The sequence below is a fragment of the Carassius gibelio genome, chromosome A25 (assembly GCF_023724105.1).
Source record: "Carassius gibelio isolate Cgi1373 ecotype wild population from Czech Republic chromosome A25, carGib1.2-hapl.c, whole genome shotgun sequence".
NCBI lineage: Eukaryota > Metazoa > Chordata > Actinopteri > Cypriniformes > Cyprinidae > Carassius > Carassius gibelio.
In genome coordinates, this window is record NC_068395.1 from 15,241,467 (window position 1) to 15,251,827 (window position 10,361).

The window sequence follows — 10,361 nt, forward strand, 5'->3', positions numbered from 1 at the left end:
GTATGAACAGAACCAACCTTGGAACTATAACCACCCATAAACAAATAGGACTTGAACCAGTCAAGAACAGTCTCTGACAAGCTAAATACATGTTCGAGGCGATTAAGTAGTAGGGCATGGTCAATAGTATCGAAGGCTGAACTGAGATCCAAGAGAATGAGAATGGACGTGGAGCTGGAGTCGGAGGCAATTAGTAAGTCTTTAGCGACTTTCAGCAATGCAGTCTCAGTGCTGTGTAATTTTCTAAATCCTGATTGATGTGGCTCAAATAGTTTATTTTCAATTAAGTGTTTGTTTAATTGAGCTGCAACCACACCCTCCAAGATTTTAGACAGAAATTATAGATTTGATATTGGACGATAATTTGACAGATTTTTCAAATCAGAATTTTGCTTTTTTAAAACGGGAGTAACCGCAGCAGTTTTAAGTGCTGCTGGCAGCTCCCCAGTTGATAAAGAGTCATTTATTATAGCAAGAACTGAGGGACATAAAGGACCAAAACAGCATTTAAACAGGCTACCAGGCATGGGATCAAATATGCAAGTGGTAGCTTTCATACCAGAAACCTGGTTGCAGAGCATCTCAGGTTGTAATAAAGTGAATTTGGATAAAGGAATGACAGAGAACCTAGGAGTATTAACTGCTAGATCTGCAGACTGCAAAGAATGGATATTTGTGCGAATATTGTTAATTTTTTCACTGAAAGATTTGAGAAACTCATTACACAGCCCGTCAGATAAAGTCAGAGAACTGACCCCATCTGCTTTAAGCAGACTGTTAATTGTATGAAAGAGCTTCCTGGGATTGCTTTGATTATTATCAATAATGTTTGAGAAATAGGCAGATCTTGCAGTTTCAATGGCTACTCTGTAGTTTGACAAGCAATCTTTCCATGCCTGGTGGAACACATTTAAACCAGAGTGATGCCATTTTCGATCTAATTTCCGACACACAGCCTTCTGTCTACGCAAGTCACCATTATACCATGGGGCTGACTGTGCAAATGAAACATTACGTGTTTTTATGGGTGCAAAGATGTCCAAGTTGGCTATGAGGACATTATTGAATGCTGAGATTTTATCCTCAAGAGGAGCAGAAGACATGCCAACTAAAGAAGAGACAATCGAGTTTGCAAAGGCAACATGATCAATTGATTGCCTTTTATGGAAAGAAACAATTTGTGAAGTCTCTCTACTAGAATGAAATGTCTCAATATTAAAAAAGATAGCTAGATGATCAGAAAGTCCAGCATCCAAAACAGAGAGATTAGAAAGAGATGAGTCATTTGCAATAATTAAATCTAACGTATGTCCTTTACAGTGAGTGGGGACATTTACAAACTGAGAAAAATTAAAACAGTCCAAGAGTGATAGAAAATCTTTGGCCAAGAGACAGGCTTTCTGATCTACATGCAAGTTAAAATCACCCAGAATCAAAATTCTCTTAAATCTGACAGACAATATAGAAAGAAGATCAGCAAACTCAGACAGAAAGTCCTTATTCAGTTTAGGAGGTCGGTAGATAGTGACCATGGCAGAATGGAGAGCAGAGTGAGTATCAGACACATTTAAAACAAGACATTCAAAAGTTTTAAAAAGGGGAAGGGACACAGGCTGAATCTTGTATTGCAGTTTGTAAAGAACTATAATACCACCACCTCTACCTGTAGTTCGTGAAACGTCAATGAGTCCAAAGCCCACTGGAGTCAGCTGATTAAAAAGAAAACCATTGTCCTGTTTGTGCCATGTTTCCATGATGAAAAACAAGTCCAGCTTCTTGTTGATAATAAAATCCGCCAGTAATAGAGCTTTGTTGTTCACAGAGCGCGCGTTCAATAACGCGACTTTTAAAGTGCTTGTAGACACCACATCACAGAACTGCCACTCATAGGGCAGAGCAGAAAAGTTGGTAAGATCAGCCCCGGAGGATGACAGTCTTGTAGTCCTTCGTCGGCAGTTCAAAACTGGGATGGAGGATGACGAGGAAGAGATGTAGCTTCATCCTGTGCTCCGATGAATATACTGCTTGGGTAGTCCAGTAGTGAGTAGTCCAGCCCTGCCACAGCGGTCATATGTGTCCCCCGACAGATAGTAATTCCACTTCAGGGATAAGAGCTGGCGAGAGGTGTACTGTAAGGCCATGTTCATTAAAGCCTCGTCTGCACCAGCTCCCAATAAGCCTATCTGTGAGGCATACCACAGGGCTGTGTGCTGAGCCCATTCCTTTACAACTTTACACCCACGACTGCAAGCCTGTGCATGGATCCAACTCCATCATTAAGTTTGCAGATGACACCACAGTGATTGGCCTCATCAGTAACAACGATGAGACTGTCTACAGAGAAGAGGTACAGCACCTGGCCACATGGTGCACTGACAATTACCTGCTCCTTAACACCAGTAAGACAAAGGAGCTCATTGTGGACTTCAGGAAGAAGAAAGGAAGCACGCATGACCCCATCCACATTAACGGGATGGTTGTTGAACATGTTTCCAGCTTCAGATTCCAGGGAACCACCATCTCGGAGGACCTGTTCTGGACTACAAATACCTCCAGCCTGCACAAGAAGGCTCACCAGCGCCTCTTCTTCCTTAGGACACTGAAGAAGAACCAGCTGTCTTCAGCCCTCTTGGTGAACTTTTAGCGTTGTAAGGTCGAGAGCATCCTGACCAGTTGTATCACAGTCTGGTATAGGGAACTGCTCCGCAAGGCACTGCAGAGGGACATCACTTCCTGCTATTAAGGACATCCAGAGAAAACGCTGTCTACATCGATCTTGCAGCATTCTTAAGGACTCCTCTAACCTTGACCATAGACTGTTTAACCTCCTGCCCTCCGGGAGGCGCTTTAGGAGCCTCCGGACAAGGACCACAAGATTCAGGAACAGTTTTTTTCCCTACAACTGTCTCCTTGCTAAACTCTGCCCTCTGACCCCCCCCCCCCCCCCCCCCACACACACACACACACACACAGACTCCTCCCCCTATCCACCACTACATCGAACTGATTTATTCATTTACAACAAACAAAACACAGTAACCTTGTTATTACTTGCACTACTGTCTGTTTATCTAGAAACACTGAGTAATCCATTTGCCTACTATTTTTTTTCTATGCACTTCACTGTCCATTGCAATAGTGTAAATGATGTCCATAGTTCTGCCTATAGTGTACAAACACTTTTACATAATCCATCTGCATAGTATGTTAATAGTACACCTATCTGTATATCATGCTGATAGTATTTAATATCTGTAAATTATGTCCATAATACTTATCTGTATAGTTATTGTACATATTGTAGACACTGTATATTCTATACTTACTGCTTATTGCACTTCTGGTTAGATGCTAACTGCATTTCGTTGACTTGTACCTTACATGTGCAGTGACAATAAAGATACATCTAATTTTATGTAATAAGCCTGAAGGACTTGGTTAGTTGGATCAGGTGTGTTTAATTAAGGTTGAATCTAAACTTTGCAGGGCTCCGACCCTCCAGGAATTGAGTTTGACACCCCTGCTCTGTTGTCACACACCCCAGTGAAGGCCTGCTTGGGCTGACACACACGTTGGTGTCCTTTTAAAAAGTAGTCCTGTCTTAGAATGAACACTTTTTACTTTGAGTGCCTGGACGTGGATTATTTGTTCAAGTATTTATTTATTTATTTAACAACAGGATTTTTTTTTTTTTTTTAATGAATTGTAAAGAAATACACTTAAATTGCACTAAATATAATTGAAGTGCTTCCAATTTAGCACAATTTAATATATAAAAAAAATATAGCAAATAATATAAAGTTGAAATATGCTTGATATATTTATTGTTTCAAAATAATATATTTAATATGCATTCAATATGGCATGATTTAAATATAAGTACATCCAAAAAAAAGCACAATTTAAATACATTTCCTTTTCACCTGGGCTGCTAGACTACAGCAGAAGTGAAACTGGTCTGTTTCAGTTCAGATCATGTAACCAATCAAACAGAGACACTGGGAGTGTGGACTGAAAATCTCATTTACATTGTGAGTGTGGAGTGATTGTGATCCTCTCAGAATAGAGCAGCTCTGTCTCCAGAGACCATGTTCAACCCCAAGAGCTTTATTTGACTAGATTCACTGCTACTGATCGAGCTTCTGAAAAACACCTGGACAGACACTACATGCATCTTCATCTGTTAGTTGAATGATGTTGTCTGACACAAATGGAGTTTGTTGAGAAGCTTTATTGAATGTTGCAGCAAACACAGCAGATTGAAAGATCAGCCAGTGCTTTGACACTAGAGCTCTCTTTCAGTATTGAGTTGTAAATGACTACAGCTGCAGCACTAGACTCATGTGAATCCTGCCTGACACAGGACATTCAGATACACTCATCTTCAGGAGAGAGCAGCGCTCACTGGAGAAACATCAGCACTGCGAGCGACTAACAGCGACTCTTGTGGAACGAGGCCTCATGAGGAGCTCCATCATGTGTTACTCTGCAGACGTACAGCTCTCCCTCTTCCCAGCGTGCTTTGCTGAGGGTCAGGACACTACTGCGGCTGTAGCGGCCGTCCTGCTCGCTCTCTGCGCTGGTCACAACCCCCTCGGTGACCTCTGAGCCGTCCAGTGTCCAGCTCACCAGCGCCCCCTGTGGAGAGTAAGAGCTGAGCAGACAGAGCAGTGCGGCTGAGTCTCCAGAGATCTGCAGAGAAGAGGGCGGCAGCAGAGACACTGAGGGCTTCACTGTGGGACCAGCTGCAGGAGACAAACACAACACATTCACAAACACAGAGAAAACACACTGCAGCTCCAGCACTCTTCTGCCCTGCAGCATTCACATCATTTCAACATGACTTTCAGCAGCAGACGTGTGAGATGCAGTAAAAATCACAACAATCTCATCATTCATCTTATTCAACATCACTGCAGCTGATATATACACAATATACAAACTACACAATCACTATATACATTTAAATCAAACATCAGAAATGAAACAAACTTACAAAGACACTGACTGCTTTAATTGCTGTATTTTTGTATCCTGACATAAAGATTTTTCAATTTTACATTATATTTTCCACTCTTATATTTTCTTTTGTTATACATGTCTAAAATTTTAACTCGATTTCAAGCTTACATTTTATGACTGCAGCTCAGATCAAGTGTAAAGTATATTACTGATTAGATTAGAAAACAACCAAATCAACATATTAAATGAGCTGATATATAATCTACACAATTGCTACACACATTCCCATAAAACCTTATAAATATAAAGTAACATGATAAGATATTTACCAGCTTTAATTCCAGTACTTTTTATATCCCTAAATATTCTTTACATTTTAGTTAGGTGAGATATTTAACTCAAAATGTTACTCAATTTAAACAGAGATTGTGTGATAATAAATAAATAAATAAATGTGCACTAAATTATAAGCAAAAGAGATTCAGAATCATTGATTGATTTACAGAAAGTGGCAAAATTTATATTTTAATGCCAGATCTCTTGTGATTATATCTACAATATTTTTAAAAGAATTTTTAGTGTGAAACTATTTTATTAATATTATTACAAAAATACAGATTTTGTTGTTTTAATTTTTTTAAACATTTTATAAAATCATAATTGTATGTTTTTAGTGGAGATTTAAAAGATCCAGACTTACCGAGCACCAGTTTAGTTCCTCCACCGAAAGTCCACCACAGTGATACAATCTAATGAAACACTCGTACAAAAACCTCTATTCCACTCGAGTGAACACAAACTCCATATTTAGTTTGAAAAAAAAAGACACAACACTGATTCAACATTAAAAAGACCACAATGGACTTTTACTCTTTTAATCTAAACGCAGCTGAATACTATTCACTTATTCTTGATAACACATCTATTATCTACGGAGCCCTTCTGGAACCACTTTGTCAAAAAAAAAAAAAAAAAACTAACTCGTGGCCTCAAGATAAGTTAACTCGTGGCCTCAAGATACTAACTCGTGGCCTCAAGATACTAACTCGTGGCCTCAAGATAAGCTAACTCGTGGCCTCAAGATACTAACTCGTGGCCTCAAGATAAGCTAACTCGTGGCCTCAAGATAAGCTAACTCGTGGCCTCAAGATAAGCTAAGTCGTGGCCTCAAGATAAGCTAAGTCGTGGCCTCAAGATAAGCTAAGTCGTGGCCTCAAGATAAGCTAACTCGTGGCCTCAAGATAAGCTAACTCGTGGCCTCAAGATAAGTTAACTCGTGGCCTCAAGATAAGCTAACTCGTGGCCTCAAGATAAGCTAACTCGTGGCCTCAAGATAAGCTAACTCGTGGCCTCAAGATAAGCTAACTCGTGGCCTCAAGATAGTGAAGTGTCTGACACATGGACCCTTTGTTATTAAACTGGACCCTGTACTGTAGTGCAATGTAATACTTCACATTCTGTGCAATATTATCTGTTTTAATATTCAGTGTAATAGAATTTGCTGCAGTTCTGTTTCTATTAATTTACTAGTACTGTTCATCACAATCAATTCAATTCTGTTAATACAGTAATATAAATCTTGTAGGCTGTATTTCCATAGTCCTTTATAATTCTTCTTCATATTTTATAGCATATTTTTATACTTTTTACATGTATATAGGCTACTAGTTTATTTACCAACTTCTATTATTATTTATATTCCTTTAAATGTCTTGATGTGCACATCAACTGTGACACAAGAATTTTCCCCCGGGTTATCAATATCAATAAAGATCAAAGTATTTCTGATTCTGATTTTAAGATAGCCTGTAGTAGTGTGCAGACTGGTTCATTAATTATTAAAGTGTTTCACATTTTGGAAAAACATGTCTGTGTAACCTACGATAAAACGTCAGCAGAGGGCGGTCTAGGCTTAGGTCACGGTACCTCCGTCTGGGTGTATGTATTTATGTGTATTTCCCAGTTGACGGCAAGGAGTTGCGGGATGAGAATGCGTTAGATGATCATATGAATAATTAGCATAACAAGTTAAGCAGGCTAATTCAACATTAATGGCTATCAAGTCCGATAAAATTTGTAACATTAGTAACAGAGACTAAGATAGCAGTGACTTGATAGCCAGTAACGTTGAATTAGCCTGCTTAACTTGTTATTCTAATCGTTAATGCTTCCAGCTTGAACACCTATAAGAGATCGCTAACACATGTGACCAACTGGGCGGCAACGTCATCCGAATGCAAAGAATTATGGGTATGTTTGGCCATCGTCTGGCATAGCAGGCTAGTGTTCTGGCATGAAAATAATGACAAATTAGCGTGAAAACTTAATATAATCCTACAAAATGCAGCGGGCTAAAGAAAACATTGTCGGAGCATACCGCCTAAAACTAAATCCTAATGCAAAGATGAGATATGACGAGAAAATAAAGAGAATCGAAGGACTCGATCCTTACGAGCAGAGCATCTGGTCAAGGTAACACCCTCCAGCCCAAAAGAAGGGCATGTGAAAAGGCTGTGTTGTGGTGCTTTTGCAGACAGCCTGAAGAGCTTTATGACATGTTTGCTTGCGATAATCAGAACTGTCTCATACATTTTCAGTTTCTCATCATTTTTTTTCGACTCTTTATAAATTTAAATGTATTCATCTAATTGTATTTACATGTTAAATATGTAAAGAAACTGAAATTAAGTTGGTTGTTACTACTATTTAAGTTATGTAATTGTGTTTGCAACCAAAGAACACTGATTTTGCACAATTCTTCCTTAATAAAGATAAAGGAGGCAGAATTAAATTCAATCTTTGTGTATTTTATTTACAGACATGGCTAAAAAAAACATTACATGTGAGAAGAGACATTACAAAATCTTTTTTTAGAAAAAAAAAAAAAAAAACATTTTACATATTAGATGTGAGCATGGTGTATAATTCTAACATGACACCTTCACAACAATACTTGGACACATTGGTCAAAGCACAGCACACAACCACAATTATTATCCAGCAAAGTCTTCAGCTCAGTCTCATGAGTGGTGTGTACAGTGTCCGGCGATGGGAGTGGATTCTCAGGATCTTCCATCACAGGTGCAGGTGTAGTGTCTGACAGTAACAATATAAAGAAATCGTGTCATATCACAACCTCTATTCCTAAGGATTCCAGATTATCTATACACAGGGGGCAACATACACTACCGTTCAAAAGTTTGGGATTTTTAACGATTTTTAAATGTTTTTAAAAGAAGCATCTTCTGCTCACCAAGGCTGCATTTATTTGATAAAAAAAAAATAATAATAAAAACAGTAATATTGTGAAATATTATGACAATATAAAATGACTTCTCTATTTTAATATATTTTAAATTAATTATTTTTTTTTTCCTGTAATCAAAGCAGGATCACACTCCAACATTTCATAGGCAGGTTTGACTGCAAACACAGTCACCAAATAAATTGCAATGTAGCCTAGATGTACAACATTTAAAACTGATTAACGTTACGCTTTAATACACAGGTAACTTGAGTTCATTTTCTAGCCATGTCATGCTAGTTAACAGTTAACATTTACAGAGAGTTATTGTAACTTACCTTTGTGAAAATGCTTTGAACACCATCATGTGTGGTGGAGTGTTATCGAAGGTAAGCTTGGCCTCACCGCTGCTATCCACAAGCGTGTACGTCTGCAGACTGCAAGACGGGGGCGTAACTTGAAGTTGTCCAAATCACACAGAACCGCGCGAGACCTCAAAAGAGACTTAGGTCTCTGCAGAGTAAAAGTGGGCGTTTATCACCATGTGGGTGTTTTAAAACTGCTGGGTGTTTCTGAATCATGCAATCTAAATGATCCCCCTTACCCAACCCCACCCCTAAACCTAACGTCACTATTACATCAACTAATCAGGTATCATGGTGTAAAAACACCTTGATCTCGTAACTCCCATTACTTTCCTGCAGAGACCTATACTTGCCTCAAAACGATAAATTGTTGGCAATATGGCGGCACAGAGTAGAATATTGGTTACGTTTTAAGGGAGGCAGGGATTTTAGGCAGGATTTGATTCATGATGTGTGTGTAGATATTAATGTTAGGGAACAATGTGAGAGTGTACGTTTTAGTAGGAAAACGTATTACGTGACCCACACTCCGGAACAGAAGAGGGCGGTAATGCACCAATAAGCTGGATGCCAACCGCCGTTAAACTGGAAGGAAGACGAATATGACAGCTTGCCAAGGGGCAAGGAACTCGACCGGAAGTTGAAGTCGGGTGGGGGCTGCCATCTTTTAGCAGAACTTCACTTGCGTTAGCATTCCCATTGACTCCCATTCATTTTGACGTCACTTTGACAGCGAATAACTTTACATCTGAGGCGTTTAAAGACTCTGTTTGTCCATTATTTATTTCTAAAGATACACGACAATGTATAAAGGGCTCCATTACCTTCTATGTTACATTATGGCCCCGTATAAACAGTTTTTGTAAAAAATAGGCTAACGATTGCGTCATAACCACTCGGCTCTCTGTCGCATTACCGTACAGACAGGAGGAGAAGCTCGCAGGCAATTAACTTAATATGGCGTACTGGCGTTACATTTTAAAGTACTATACAAAATAATTAATCAGAATACTTACTCCTGCTCACTCACGACAAAGAACTCCCCGCTCAAGCTCGCCGTCTCTGCAAGATTAACGATGGCAGTTTGCACGCACAGCCACTTAGAAGATTTACATCTGTCAGACAGATTGCTGACGTCGTCAAGCTTCGTTTGAGTCTGCGCGTCAGAAACGGAAGTGCTAAAAAACGCTAAAACTGGGCTTCATTTGTCTCAATTGAGATCCAATGGGGTCGCTGTGTCCATTTCTTTTACTGTCTATGCAGCTTGCTGTGAGAGACAACGGTGAGAATATATTTTTTTTTCCGAAGTAATTATTTCAGTTGAAGTGTATAAGTCATTTTCATACAGTGGTATTGTTTTTGGCAGTGTTGAGTACTCGAGACTCGGACTCGGTCTTGGACTCGGTCTCGAGACCGTATTTTAATGGTCTCGGTCTTGTCATGGACTCGTGTGCATTTTGACTCGGTATTGACTCGGACTCGAACATATTAGGAATCGGACTTATGCCCGAGTCCACTCGAGTCCCAATCAAAATATTTCATGATTATTACTGTATGTTAATGTTTATTTAAATTGATGTATGATTGACACATCCAATGACTGGTGATTTTCTTTTGACGTGAGACGTTAGGCAAGCAACACAATGCGTGGCGTGTCTGTTTTTAATTCGGCTCCCATGTTAACCGGTTAGATATTGCAGACTGCCTGCGTGAGACGCGCGTAAAACCCGTGCATGCTAGAAATAGAACCGACGCCTATTTTTCACGCGACACGCGTGCATGTTGGAAGC

General features: G+C 39.4%; 1 gene segment (V, D, J or C); it reads right to left on the minus strand.

Moving 5' to 3' along the window:
- LOC127947168 (immunoglobulin lambda constant 7-like) overlaps nt 1-5,023 on the minus strand; it is a 67,810-nt gene extending 62,787 nt beyond the window's left edge. Inside the window, exon 1 of the C gene segment in view lies at nt 4,845-5,023.
- Between the last annotated feature and the right edge of the window lie 5,338 nt (nt 5,024-10,361).